General features: G+C 38.0%; 2 protein-coding genes across 14 annotated transcripts in view; one reads left to right on the top strand and one right to left on the bottom strand.

The window, feature by feature from the left end:
* Nucleotides 1-1,142, top strand: part of LOC105226771 (cAMP-dependent protein kinase catalytic subunit 1) — a 110,734-nt gene extending 109,592 nt beyond the window's left edge. For all 13 annotated transcript variants that reach the window (XM_049445990.1, XM_049445985.1, XM_049445979.1 and 10 more), the window contains one exon: nt 850-1,142. The gene's annotated coding sequence lies outside the window, so the exon portion shown is untranslated. The remainder of the gene's footprint in view (nt 1-849) is intronic.
* The window catches only part of LOC125777744 (uncharacterized), a 380,915-nt gene that overhangs the window by 10,372 nt on the left and 355,815 nt on the right, over nt 1-14,728 (bottom strand). The gene's annotated exons all lie outside the window — the stretch shown is intronic.

Below are 14,728 nucleotides of genomic sequence, written 5' to 3'. Positions count from 1 at the left end.
GTTCACTTTAACTTTGTGATATTATGTTCACTTAAATGTTTTGTTATATTTTATTTTCCGAATTTTGAGCTTCACTGCACTTGCGCACTTTCACCAGGAAGTTTTTTAAATTTTTTGTTTTATATTTTGCATAGGTGCCTTTCTGAAAGGCTCGAAGGACCATTTGTTCACGTATGCTACTAGTATACTTACGTGTTGTAAGATAATTCTGAGGTGGGAAATAAAACACACTGCTTTCCACACACTTTATAAAAGGTTTATTAAGTAGAGTTACACAATATAAATATGTATAAATATATGCACACTTTGCCTGGGTTTTTTGCGAAACCCACGGTGGTACACGGTTGGCGAACTTGCTATGTCACGTCACTCCCGTCACTTGGCGGTTTATTAAAACGGAGATTGCGGTGATTTTTGCGGTAGCACAAGTGCAAAATGCAAAAAGAATGCTGATAAAACTTAAATTCGCGGACGACTCTCTTTCTTCACGGATGAAACGGTAAGAAGCCAATCCCGGTCGGGTCAATCCCATTTGATGATTTGGGTGGTGAATATTGGCTAACATTACGAGTCGTCTCGTTGATGATCGTATGGTTGTTGTGTTGCAGTGTTGTAGTAGTGATCGGTGTTTGATGCGTGTGTGTGTATTGGGGTATGCTGTGAGCTGTTGTGTGATGAGGTGTTGTGACGTGATATGATGTGATGTGTGATGATGTGATGTGGGATGCTGCAGAACGCTCATAGCTCATGTGAACATTAACAATAATAAAAAAAAACTAAATAATAAATTATATTTTTATGAAATTTTTACAGGAAGTTTATTGATTAAGCTTTTATGTTTATTTGCAGCCACAAACCGTAAGCCCACGAAACACAATTCCAAATATATGAATACCATTTCATAGGAAACAGCACAGTGATGCCGCTAAAAATTATAATATGAAGCGTTCGCGAGATTTCGAACACTGGAGGACGAAACAACAAAATGTAAATGTATAAGAGAAAATGTGTTGCAATTAAAGTTATATCATAAGTAAGAAAAAATAATATCCATTATTACCCATTATACATTGAGAATTCAAAACTAATATGTGACGAATCATATACATACACATCTAATAAAATAAATTAACAAAACGGAAGTTAAATAAATTTTATATTACTATGTTGGCCGAAATAGGTAATAGAAATGAAATTACTTCAATTTATAAAATGAATTATAAAATTAAGTTATAATCGGAACTAAATTGGGATGTATTACGTATTGAGATCACATTTTTGAAGGTAAAAGTATGTGGAATTCAGACAACTGCCTAAGACTAAGACTATTTAGTTTTCCTTGAATAATGCAGAGCTTTGCAAAGTTGCAATTTTTGGGTATCTCGGGAAGGTTTGTGTTTAACTAACTTTTTTAAATTTGTAAAAAACCATGTTATATCTTCGAAAATCTAACATTGCCATCAGTAACCAATTTTTTGTTGCATTGAATTTGAAGTGACATATCTAAGACTACAAGGGTAGACAACTTTTTAGCCGAGGACTCGTCACAAACGATAAATTTCTATGCTTCTCGCAGAATACTAAGCCTAACTAGAATACATTTACAGTTTTATGGCATTTAATTCAATGGTTTACAAGTTATTGATCTCTAAGTGACGATACCTCTGCTGTTTTGGTTTGATATGGGTAAAAACTGAATTTATTATGATTCCTGGTGAGAAAAAAACTACATTGAGGGGAAACAATAGCTTGATAAATGGTACTGCAAGTCAAAATAACATAGTTACTCAAAAAGTTGTTCGCTGGAAAAATATTTTCAGCAAATCAAGTCAAGTTAGAAACGAGCAATTGTTGTAGAATAAAGTAATTTTTATACCAAAAGTTATGTATTACTTGACAAGCAAGTAATAAACGTGTGAACGAGAAAAAATACTAACGAAATGAAAAAGCTTTTCTAACGAAATTACAATTTAATAACTCTAAATGTATGGGCTAAGATAGAAGAAAATTTCAGATAAGTAATATTAAATGAGGGAGTAAATCCCTATTATGTGTGCAATACATATTTACGAATTTAAAGTATCAATAACACAATATAAAGTTTTCCAATAAGAGCGACATGATTTCTTTAAACAAAAAACACATATTAAAGGTAAGGAAATTCAAATTTTGCAACAGTCGCAGAAAGTAAATAGTCTACCTTGGATGAGTGTATAACATACACGTCAAGTTATTTGACAGGAATACTATAAACCTGGGCATGCATCAGATGGTGTGCCTTGCTTGTGGGGGATTCATTTTTTTTTGGTGAGTCCATGTAAAATAGCGTGGTACTTCTAAATAGAGCAGTGTTTGTGCAAATACACCAAAAGTATCCGCACGACTTTTTGGTGAATTCCCATATTTCGGAACCCCACCAACCGATTTTGACAAAATGTAGCACGTGGCATTCTTTTTACATTCTTATGACACATTGTAGAAATGGGCGAAATCGGATAACAACCACGCCTACTTCGCATAAAGCACAATTTTTAATTCCACTTAACTTCTTCAGTTTCCAATACACAAATCAAGAAACAATTAATACAGCTGGATAAAATTTTGCTCGAATAATGTGTTTAGTGTGTGCCACCTTAAGACCAAAAATTGTTTAAATCCAATACAAACTGTTCAACTCCTAGGAACCAATATTTAGAACCCGGTACCTCTTGATCGAAAATGCCGGTCAATGTGTGATATACTATATAATTGAAAAAAAAAAAAAATTAAAATCTTCTCTAATAATGGTATGTATGTATGTCAAAAATGTATTGAATGTAATGAATTTATTGAATTGGTCGAGTCAATACCCGGATTGACTGAAAAACTTTCGCATAGTACTCCTTTCTGCATTGGTGGCCTTCGGACGCGCCCTAAAAATATAACCCTGTTCGAGTCAATTTCCGGGGTGAGTGAAGTAGTTTCGCGCAGTACTCTTTTTGGCTTGGCGGCCTTCGGCCACGATCTCCAAAAAAAAAATCCTGCTCGCGCCAATACCCGAGGTAACCTAAGTATTTCATTATATAATATTACAGGGTTTGTCCGGAAAGTATTAGGGCTGAGTCGATAAAAAACAATTTATTGAACCAATCGTTACAATTCTTTAAAAACTTTCAAAATATGCTCCTTTTGAGTCGATGCATCGCTGCCAGCGCGATTTCCAAACATTGAAAGCGGTCCAGAAGGCATTCTCCGGAATAGCCTTGAAAGCCGAGCATGCTGCTTGGATCCCCTCTAAGGCGTGTGCCATTCGGAAGATGGCCTCTTTGTCTCGGTATCAGACGCAAAGGCCCATGACTCGTGATCTGTGATTACGTTATTCAAAAATTGAGGGTGACAGATGTTTAAATTATCTGGGCACACTTGCACTCACCTCAATTTCTGGTATTCAATGAGAACGGTTGGGACCATTTTCGAGCACACCTTTCATATGTTCAAATGATCCGTCACAACAATAATAAGAAATATTTGGTACTATCCTGACAATAATCTTGCTGAGTTGTTTGGCTCGACTTTTGGCCATTGATTTTCAGATAATTGAAGCCATTTTGGACCACACCACCAGCAACCACCAGCTCTATGGAAGTTGTATGTATGTACAAGTATATATTACTCTTTTTAATTTAAGGGGTTAGGCTAGTCTAATATTTTAAAACACGAAGTTTTTGGTTTAAAATACATTTTAAATTTTTAAGCTGATATAAGAGTGGATGCGGAAAGTGATGTTATAAGACGACACTATTTCTTGCTATTAATCGTTACACGTGTTTTCTTATGTAAGTCGAGTTATCAGAGTTTTAGCGAGCACGAAAATGACCTCAAAAGGACAAAGGGACAAACAAGGTAGTGCAGTCGCTTTTCTCTTGAACTACTTTTGCTATTAGTAGAATTTGTTGTTTTGTGTAAATGTAAAAATAAATGGAATATTTTGAAGTGCAAGCATGAGTTTTGATTTGTTCCTGTAATAATTTTTGTAATAAAGTGGGTATTGATGATGAGAAATACTCTGTAATGAAATTTTTTCCCACTATTGTAAGATACAAAATTAAAGTTTACTAAAACCGTTACATAGTTGATAAAAGTGAGTGTGCTTAGGAGCGTCAATAAAACATAGGAGTAAATATTACGGAAGAGAATTTTTATACACCGCAGTTTATTGCGGCATACAAAGTTACGATAATTATCTGTTACAAAACGGCTACTTGTTAAATTAGTGGCATTTATGTTTTTGTCGGCAAGGTGCTCCAATTGAGTTTAATTAAATTTTCGCCATATAAAAAGGGAAACTAGAAATATTGAGAATGGTTACAGATAGGGGAGATATTAACGAAGTATTTTTCCAAAGATTATTTGAATTATTATATCTTTAAAAATTCAAATTATTTTCGAAGTTATAGCCGTTTTAGTCGTGTCATGACTACGTACTATTCCATTCAGCTACGCTGCCTGAAACTTAAAGTAAATCTTTAAACGCGTTTATCTCCATACCGGTTTTTTCGATGCAGTCCCATATTTCCAGTTCTAATTCGTCGATATACTTGAAATATAGCACGAATATTGTTATATTTTTAAAAATTAGACAAAGTTAAAAAACTACTAATTTTATGAAGAAAAAAAAATAAGTTATGCAGCCTCTTGAGGTAGCCTCATTCGTTCCAATCAAAAATCAAGCATAGTTTTTTTGCAGATGACTAATTAAGTTTAAATCTTGAGATGAGGACAAGACCTCTTGTTTTCTCCTCTTCTTCAATTTAATTTTTTTAATTAATGACGTAATGATAAATAAGGGATAAAAAAATATCAAATATCAGGCAGAGACCTGCGTGTCGTATACTTGACAGCGGATTCCATTCTCAGTAACAAACATAAGTAACGGGTGATTTTTTAAGAGCTTGCAAAATCTCATCGGTTCTTTATTTGAAACGTTAGATTGGTTCATGACATTTACTTTTTGAAGATAATTTCATTTAAATGTTGACCGCGGCTGCGTCTTAGGTGGTCCATTCGGAAAGTCCAATTTTGGGCAACTTTTTCGAGCATTTCGGCCGGAATAGCCCGAATTTCTTCGGAAATGTTGTCTTCCAAAGCTGGAATAGTTGCTGGCTTATTTCTGTAGACTTTAGACTTGACGTAGCCCCACAAAAAATAGTCTAAAGGCGTTAAATCGCATGATCTTGGTGGCCAACTTACGGGTCCATTTCTTGAGATGAATTGTTGTCCGAAGTTTTCCCTCAAAATGGCCATAGAATCGCGAGCCGTGTGGCATGTAGCGCCATCTTGTTGAAACCACATGTCAACCAAGTTCAGTTCTTCCATTTTTGGCAACAAAAAGTTTGTTAGCATCGAACGATAGCGATCGCCATTCACCGTAACGTTGCGTCCAACAGCATCTTTGAAAAAATACGGTCCAATGATTCCACCAGCGTACAAACCACACCAAACAGTGCATTTTTCGGGATGCATGGGCAGTTCTTGAACGGCTTCTGGTTGCTCTTCACCCCAAATGCGGCAATTTTGCTTATTTACGTAGCCATTCAACCAGAAATGAGCCTCATCGCTGAACAAAATTTGTCGATAAACACATTTCGAACCGAACACTGATTTTGGTAATAAAATTCAATGATTTGCAAGCGTTGCTCGTTAGTAAGTCTATTCATGATGAAATGTCAAAGTATACTGAGCATCTTTCTCTTTGACACCATGTCTGAAATCCCACGTGATCTGTAAAATACTAATGCATGAAAATCCTAACCTCAAAAAAATCACCCGTTAGTTTGTCCATGACGAGGCCCCACAGCAGGGGTTATAGTACCCCTACCTGGGGTGGTCCATCTAGTGTCGAGACGAAAACTGACATCTCCAACTGCGGTATCAGCTGGATAGAGGCACCGGTGCCGCTGCGTTTCTTTTCTCCAGTGCCCTTGGTATGCTCGTGTAAGACGTGTTGTCAAAGGCAACTTCGATATCCAGGAAGGTGTATAACAGTACCTCCCCACTTTCCAGCGAACTCTGTGTATCTGATGTTATCTGGTACAGAGCAGTATTGGAAGGAAGTTAGACTAATTGGTCTTAAGGATTTATCCAGTGAGTAGTCACTCCATTTCACTTTTTGTATGAAGATCGCCTTCACTGTCCTTCATGTTTCTGGGATATACGCCAGCGCCAGCCTATCTCTCAGCCGTTGAACAAGGTAGGGCAGAGAACCTACTCTCTTTCTTATAGAAGTGCTGGAAAGATGCCATCCGCCCCCGGGGAACTTGAATTTAGAGAACGAAGCCGTAGACCATCTGACTGAGTCCGCAGTAAACAGTTTCCTGGCGACTACCCAACTAGGCGAAATGATTTATGTTCGACGACAAGTAGACACTGGTCTTCCTTAACTGTCTCCGGGAAATGCGCACGAATGAGTGCCGTAGCTCTCTTCTCCTCATTGGAGCCCGTCTATGCTGTGTGCCCGTCTTCCCCTTAGCCAGAGCTTTGTGCAGTCTTGTTACCTCTGGTATTGAGACGTTTTCATAGAAGTTCCTAAAATTTCCCTTGTTTTTCAGACCTATTCTCCTTGTTGTAAGCACTCAGCTTGATTCTGTTCCCAGTATGCTTGGCCTTGTTGAAGAGAGTCCTTTGGTGATCGTGTTTAGGGGACATACCCTCCACTGTGAGATCAGTTGCGTAATGAGTTCGTTACTCAGGGTGATGTCCACCCCTACCATTACTAGTGACGAATGTAGGTTCACTCCCTACATTCTCAATACTTTGATTATTCTGCTGCTTCTTTACTGGCGTAGACACCGCTTACTCGATTATAGCCGAGTTAACAACTGCGCGCCAGTCGTTTCTTCTTTTCGCTACGTGGCGCCAATTGGATATTCCGTGGCCGATGCGCAAAGGATCATAAATCTTTCTCAGAACTTTTCTATCGAAAACTAGCAACGTCGACTCATCAGTTGTCATCGTGAGTGATTTATAGAGTTTTGCTTTTGTTCGTCGAGAGAGGTCTTTCCTTCTCAATTGCCTACTCAGTCCGAAGTAGCACCTACTGGCAAAAGTAATAATGCGTTGGATTTCAATGCTGACATTTTTGATGGTGTTTATACCTAAATGGACGAGATTATCTACAACTTCAAACTTATGACTGTCAACAGTGATGTGAGAGCCAAGTCGGAAATGCGACAAATGTTTGTTTGATGGGTGGAGATATATCGTCCTGCCGTCGTTTACTGCCAAACCCGTTTGCTTTGCTTCCTTGTCCAGTTTGGAGAAAGCAGAACTAACGGCGCGGGTGTCATACGACAGCAGTTGTACACTCTTATAAATATTGTACCTGCTCGATTAAGTTCTGAAGCTCGAATTATTTTCTCCAAGATACCTTGTTTGGTATCGAACGGATCGGAGACGTCCTTCCCTATGCTGACGGAGCTTTTGGTGTTGCTCAACGTCAGTTAACACAGCCGTATAAGTTTTGCGGGAATACCAAATTCAGACATGGCGGCTTCAAGACATCTCCTTTTCATGCTGTCGAATGCAGCTTCGAAATCGACGAGTGTGTGTCGATTCTCCTTTCACGGGTCTTTTACAAAATTTGGCGCATGATGAATATCTGGTCGGTTGTTGATTTGCTAGGTCTAAAGTCACACTCATAAGGTCCAATCAGTTTGTTAAAGGTTCGATTTAATCTTTCACACAATACGCTAGATGTTGAGGAGGCTTATCCCTCGGTAGTTGGCGTAGAGTGTGGGGTCTCCCTTTTTGTGGATTGGGCAGAGCACACTTAAATTCAAATCGTTGGGTTCGTCCGACCATATTTTGTAAAGCTGATGAATGCTTCTTGTAAGTTCTTCGCCGCTGTGTTTGAATAGCTCGGCCAGTAGTCCATCGGCTCCCGCTGCTTTGTTGTTCTTCAGACGGGTAATTGCTATTCGAACTTCTTCATGGTCCATCGTCATCGATTGGGGAATCGGGTTCACCTTCTCCAGGCTATGTGCGTTCACTACCATTCAGCAGGCTGGAGAAGTGTTCCATTACCCCTGTCGGCCAGCTTATCAAGCTCTTCATACTCACGCATTTCGGCCTCTTTCTTTTTCTGTCTGCAAATTCGTCTCGCTCCCCTCTTCAACTCAAATTGTTCGTCTTTCTGTTGTGATTACAGCTTCTCGACATCGAACCTTCCTTGTGTTGGTTGGCGTGCGTTTTTTGCTTCACAGAGGCGGGTGCGAATTTTGGCTGCAACAGCATAGTGGTCCGAGTCGATGTTAGGACCTCGGAGCGTACGCACGTCTAGAACACCGGAGACGTGTCTTCCGTCTATCACAACTTGATCGATCTGGTTGGTGGCTTTTCGATCCGGAGTCAACCAGGTAGCTTGATGTATTTTCTTGTGCTGAAATCTAGTACTACAGATAACCGTATTTCGGGCCCTAGCGAAGTCGATCAGCCTCAACCCATTTTGGAATATTTCCACGTGGAGGCTGAATTTGCCGACCGTAGTGCCAAAAATACCTTCTTTGCCCACCTTGGCGTTAAAGTCGCCAAGCACGATTTTGACATTGCGGCGGGGGCAGCTCTCATAGGTGCGCTTCAAGCGGTCATAGAAGGCATCTTTGGTCATATCGTTCTTCTCTTCCGTCAGGGCGTGGGCGCAAATCAGCGATATGTTGAAGAACCTCGATTTGGTGCGGATTGTGGCTAGACGTTCATTCACCGGAGTGAATGATAGTATTCGGCGACGGAGTCTCTCTCCCACCACGAATACCACACCAAACTTGCACTCCTTTATATGACCACTGTGGTAAATGCCACAAGGACCTAATCGCCTCAGTAATGTCAGCTTTTGCTCTAACGAGGACATCAACCAGCTGGGTAGCGGCACCTTCCCAATTAAGGGACCGGATATTCCAGTTGCATGCCCTCAAATCATAGTCCTTATTTCGTTTGCTATGTTTGTCATCAAAACGGAGGCTCTCAGCCGAGGCTGGTTGTTAGTTTTTATTGGTGGTGTTTTATACGTTTCGGGTCCCAAACCCAGCGCTCAACCCTATGTAGGGGATGTTTCACCTTCTCACTTTAGCTCGCCTTCAAACGGATGTTCTTAGGCTACCCAGAGTGAATGGCGATCAGAGATCTTTCCTCAGTTTCGTGAACTTCTACACATGACTCCATCCTTTACTTAGATTTTTACTAATAATAAATAGAAGGAGGGACACACCTCGTGAATTACAGTCCGTAATACCCCATTAAATTTTGTGCGCGTTCGCATCTCTCCCAGGAGGTAGTCTATTCTTCCTCCAGTACTTCACTAGGCCATGCACAGCCTCTGAAGACGCAGTACGTGCTTCTAAATTCAGACGGAAGCCCTCCATCTGGAATTCTTAGCTTTGCTCTCGACCACTCGCCACGGTTTTGCCACACATCTGGGGAGGAATACCGTCATGCCGTGCGTTAGCGGAATGTCCTCCTTATTTACGCGCATAGAATGTTGGTTACCAGACCACTAACTTGGAAGCGATCTTCCGTAGCCAGTTAGGACTTAGCTCATTTTTGCAGTCGACCTGTAGCATCTCTCATTTGATATACACTCCATAGAAGAATACCGGGTACTCGTACTCCCTGAACACTTCTTTTATGAGGAGATCCTGCAGAGCTCCTCTGCCTCCAGTGTCTCCGTCGGGTAGTTAAGAGATAGCCATTTGAGGCATCCGCACCTCTGCTTTGTCCCACAACTGCCCGAGGAGGATTAGGTGTGGTGAGTTGACCTCCAGTTTGGTGGCTCCTGTGGCGTAATTGGGTTGCTCTTGCGTTTTGTTGTCTGTGACGTCCGAAGCCCGTCTTAACGTTTTCAGCCCTACCAGCATTGACTGCTCCGCGGCTCCGAACTCTCCTACTCCTACGCACCTTTCATGCCGGGGAAGCACTGTTGCCTCTGACCCTGTTCCTCTCTGTCATTTCTGCTGCTGGGTTCACTGCGTTTTTATCGGGTGCAGTAGATGTCGCCTACTGAGCGCCGGTGGATGAGGCCAAGTCGTCATCATCCTAACTGACATGCTCCTTAAACAGCGCCCGCTCCTTAGACGATAGGGCATCCAGGTAACTGAACTTGTTTCAGCTCCTGAAAACTCGTTACGTTGCATTTTGCGCACCTGCTTTTCCTAAGCTCTAAAGCTTGTGTTGTGTAAACGTGCGTTTAACAATTTTTTTATTCGAGCAAACACTAAGTAAGTTAATAAGGAAGTTTTGCAGTTTTAAACTACTGAAATAATCAGCCTTCACGTACACTTTGCGATAATAAATAAGGGGTATTCTCTTGCTCTTGCAAACCCCGGTGCACGGTGCAAGTATTGCAAATTTACAACGGCACAACAACAAACACACGTAGAAAAATATTTGCAAGGGCTGTAAAATATGTCACACCAAAACCCTTGTATATTAGCGTGCAATGTCACGCAAAAATAAAATTGCAACCCTGTTGTAGTTGCCATTTTACATAAAGACATATTATGTCGTTAAACTGTTGAGAAAGGTAAATTTTAATTAGATTTTATAATTTCTGTTTAAATTATAAAGTTTTGTTACAGTTTTTTTTGTTAAAAATGCGTGCAGAAGGTGCGCCAATTCACAATAGCCATGCACAATAGTCATTTACAATAAATTGACTGAATCAGTCGCTCATATATCACTAGATTCTGCAATGGGTGCTCTCGTGCCCTTGTATATTTCGGTGTAGTATTTTTGCAATCTGCAATCTTGCAAAAGCAAGAGAATACCCCTATAATTCCCATGCATTTTCACGAGAACGAAATATTCGTATTGCGAATTTCATGTGAAATGTTCAAGTTTTGATTTTGCTATTGTGAACTTCGGCAAGCTATCACATATGGTTTTGTTTTGATTAAGTAGCATTGAAAAAACTTTGTGAACTTGTAAAGCCAATTATGCGACTGTTTTAGCTTAAACGGGTGCTTTTATTTTTAATTATATATCGCACATGTCTTTTTTGATTGAATCGGTATTAGCTGCATAAATTGTGTAGATAACAATTTTGAAGTATGTATTGGCGTAGTTGAAGAAAACGGCATTTAAAAAAAATGAGTGGCCTCACATTGGGTTGCAACTTGAAAATCAAATACGATGGTGAATTTTTCACAGTAAATGGCATTCACGCGAAGTTTACGATAAGGTTGAATTTCCGTAAAAGGGAACGTTCTAAAAATAAGCAACACAATTCGAAATTTTAAGCATCACCAAGAAATTTACTGGTCTACAAAATGGTCTTTTGTTCAGGTACAAGATTAAAAGTCAGCGAAATACTTTAAGGTGTAAAACGTCAACCAGAAGGACGAAATCAAAGCAATTATATATATGGTACATGTATATAACTCACGCACTGACGGACATATTCAGCATTGTGTATATACAAGGTACGTTCCAAAGTAAACAGGACTTGTTGAATATTGCCCCAATTCACCTTTCAATTTGATCACAGTAGTATATTTTTTTAAAAAGATTTCTTTCAAATTTTATAGAGTTCTGAGAACTAGAGCCAAAGTTATAGCTGTCAACAGCGCCATGTACCCCCGGGTACGTGCCGACCGCTCATTGGCATTTATCTAAAAATGATGTTTTTTAGAAAGTACCGCAAGGTTTCTCAAGAACCATGTAACCTATCAATCTAATTTTTTACTAGCTATTTGAAAACTACAATATATATATTCTTGAACGGAGGATTTTTACATTTGAAACAAGAGTTTTTTTGGGAATGAAAAAACTAGATAGCTGCTAGATCCATAAAAATCGGTCAAATCATCACTACTTGCGTAAAAATTTTTATTTCGCCAAATACTTCCTTCAAGTACGGCATTATAAACTAAAAAAAAACTTTTCTTGTATTTGATTGCAGATGAACCATCACCTACTTATCATGCTTGCCGCAAAGCTTGTAAGAAAAAAATTAAATGTTACAACTTTAAACATATGTGTATGAACGTATCGACAGTGTTCAATTATTAAAAAAAAAATTTCATCCTTGCAAAAAAAAAAACGATTTTTCATAAAATAGGTGTATATAACCCCCTCATAAGCAAAATATGCGCTACTGGTCATGCAGCAATTTTTGAAAAAGTGGGCATGATCCCGCCCTCTAACAAGTTAAAGATACATGTCGCCTAAATCAACCGATTTCGACAAAATTTGGTATGTGGCATTCTTTTAAAATTCCTATGAAAATGAGCGAAATCGAACAATAACTACGCCTACTTACCACATAGCACAATTTTAAATTCCATTTGATTCTTTGACTTTCCAAGGCACAAATCAAGAAGCAATTAATATACGAATAATGTCCAATAATCCAATAAGATCCAACAAAAATTGTTCAAGCTCCTAGCTACCAAACCAGACCCCAGTACCTATAGTTGACTTTTAATATCAGTGAATGAATGTGATGTATAATTGAAGTTCAAAGATAGTTCTTCTCTCACAATGTTCTGTATGTCAAAAATGAGTTGAATCGGACCAATACTTCCCTTAGCCCACATATACCTAATATATAGATAGTATGATTTGTTTTTTAGTAAGTGACTTGTTAATAGTATGTGACATTGAGAAAAATAGATCAAATCTAATCGATACTACTCCAGCATCCATATTCTACATATAATATAATCGTTTTCGTTTTTCTAACAAGCCTTATGTGTCTGTCAGCATAGGATTTATGTGTAGTATATGTATATATAAAATTGCTTGGATCTCGATCCTCAGGTTGACGTTTTACACCATAAAGTATTTCTCTGGCTTTGATTCTTGTAAGTTGCAAGAGTATAAAATGTTCGGTTGCACCCGAACTTAGCGCTTCCTTACTTTTTTAAATTAATTTTCTACAAGGACAACCAATCAGAAATAGTCACTATGTGCCACGGAGAAAATTGGCTACTGATTAAATATCGAGTTGACGCTTTTCCGACGTAAACAGACTTTACATCGAAGTTTCTGTCGACGGGAGCCACTCTCATAACCTTATGAGTAGAAGTAATTGTCAATATCATAAATTAAAAATTGTTCACTCGTACAAATTATCTTACCTCTAGTGGGGGACTAAAATTGGTAGACACGTCATCTAGTGAGAATTATTTCATTCTGATTTTATTTCAGTATTTTCATCGCTTATATTATAATATGGTATGTTTATCTGAAGGATAAGAGCTTTGAAGAAAAACTGAAAGATCAGTTCTCGCCTGGAAATGTTTTGTGAATGTTGTTCAAAATTGCCTAGGTAACCATAAGGCGGAAAATTACAAAGATTTAATAAATGAACTTATGATATCATTTAAAGCTTTGGGGTGTAATATATTCTTGAAAATACATATGCTGGACTCTCATCTGAATTTCTTTCCGGCAAATTTGGGCGCTGTGAGTGGTTCCATCAAGACATTTCCTTAATGGAGAAGCGTTATCAAGGGAAATGGAGTCAAGGAATGCTAGTGTGGCCGAATTTTGTACTTTTTACGAAAATATATGTTTTGATGTCACAAGAAAACGTGATGTGTATATTTTTTTTCATTGATATATTATTATTTGGTGGCCCTAGTATATTAAAAATTTGATATAAATTTTTATGTGATCCGTTTTTATGCGCAAAATATAACTCTTCGCCCCATTCTTAGATAGTCTATGAACTCCTTACTTGGAGAGAGGTTGGCTATAGCTGACTTGGGCTTGCTGAATTTTGCTTTTTTGAATAAAAATTCCAGAAAAACGATAAAAGTTGGCAATTAAATAAATCTAGAATATTAGGAATCGATTGACGAAAACGTCGAAACGTCCAATTGTACGAAAAGACAAACCGTAGTAAACAGTTGAAAATTTTTATTTGAAAACGAGAAAATTTGCAAAAAACTGACTAATTTTTAAATTTTATTAATGTTGGAATTATGGTCTGTAATTTATAAAAATGTCGCACCTTAATGCATAAAAAAATAAGAACGCTACCGCAATTACTATAATCCCTTTTTCAATTTGATATATGTATGTATGTATGTATGTACGTACTATATGTATATGATATACATACATAATAATAATTTACAAGTATATGTATGTGAAAAATTGTGAATAAAAGAGAGCCAAAGACTTGTTTTTGTTTTATTTTTTTTTTTAATGTTTGTTCGCTTCGCTTTCAATGTTTCGTACTTGTTGTGAATGCGGTTTGCCTGGATTCACTTTCCTTTTGTAGAGGATGCAGGTGCAGCTCATTCCACGAAGCACTCCAGTGTAGCTTTCACTTTTAAACAAATTGCCGAATTTTATCTATTGATCCTCATTCACTTTTTGCTTTCCGCTTAGTTTTGTTTTTTGTCTGCTTACTAATAGGTAAGTAAGAGGATGTTCGAGTCTCAATGACTACGACTACTACAATATTGCAATAATGCTTTAAAAATTAAAACTTAAGAAGGAAAAATTGAATTCTGAAAATGAAATACATGTATATTTAGTTACAAATATTTTTATTTAAACAATAAAAAACAAACAACATCTTTAAATTATTTCTTTTAATAATATTTTTCCTTCTTGGGTATGTTTATTTTAAAATGCGATTCATCCAAACAACCGACTACAAAAGGAAATGCATTTAGCCGGCTGGCTTGGAAACGCTCCGTAATTGCTTGCTGTTTAATTTTTTGTATGTATGTATTTAATTTTT

The sequence above is a fragment of the Bactrocera dorsalis genome, chromosome 1 (assembly GCF_023373825.1).
Source record: "Bactrocera dorsalis isolate Fly_Bdor chromosome 1, ASM2337382v1, whole genome shotgun sequence".
Lineage (NCBI taxonomy): Eukaryota > Metazoa > Arthropoda > Insecta > Diptera > Tephritidae > Bactrocera > Bactrocera dorsalis.
The sequence above is the reverse complement of the archived record's forward strand: the minus strand, read 5'-3'. Positions and strand labels throughout refer to the sequence as shown.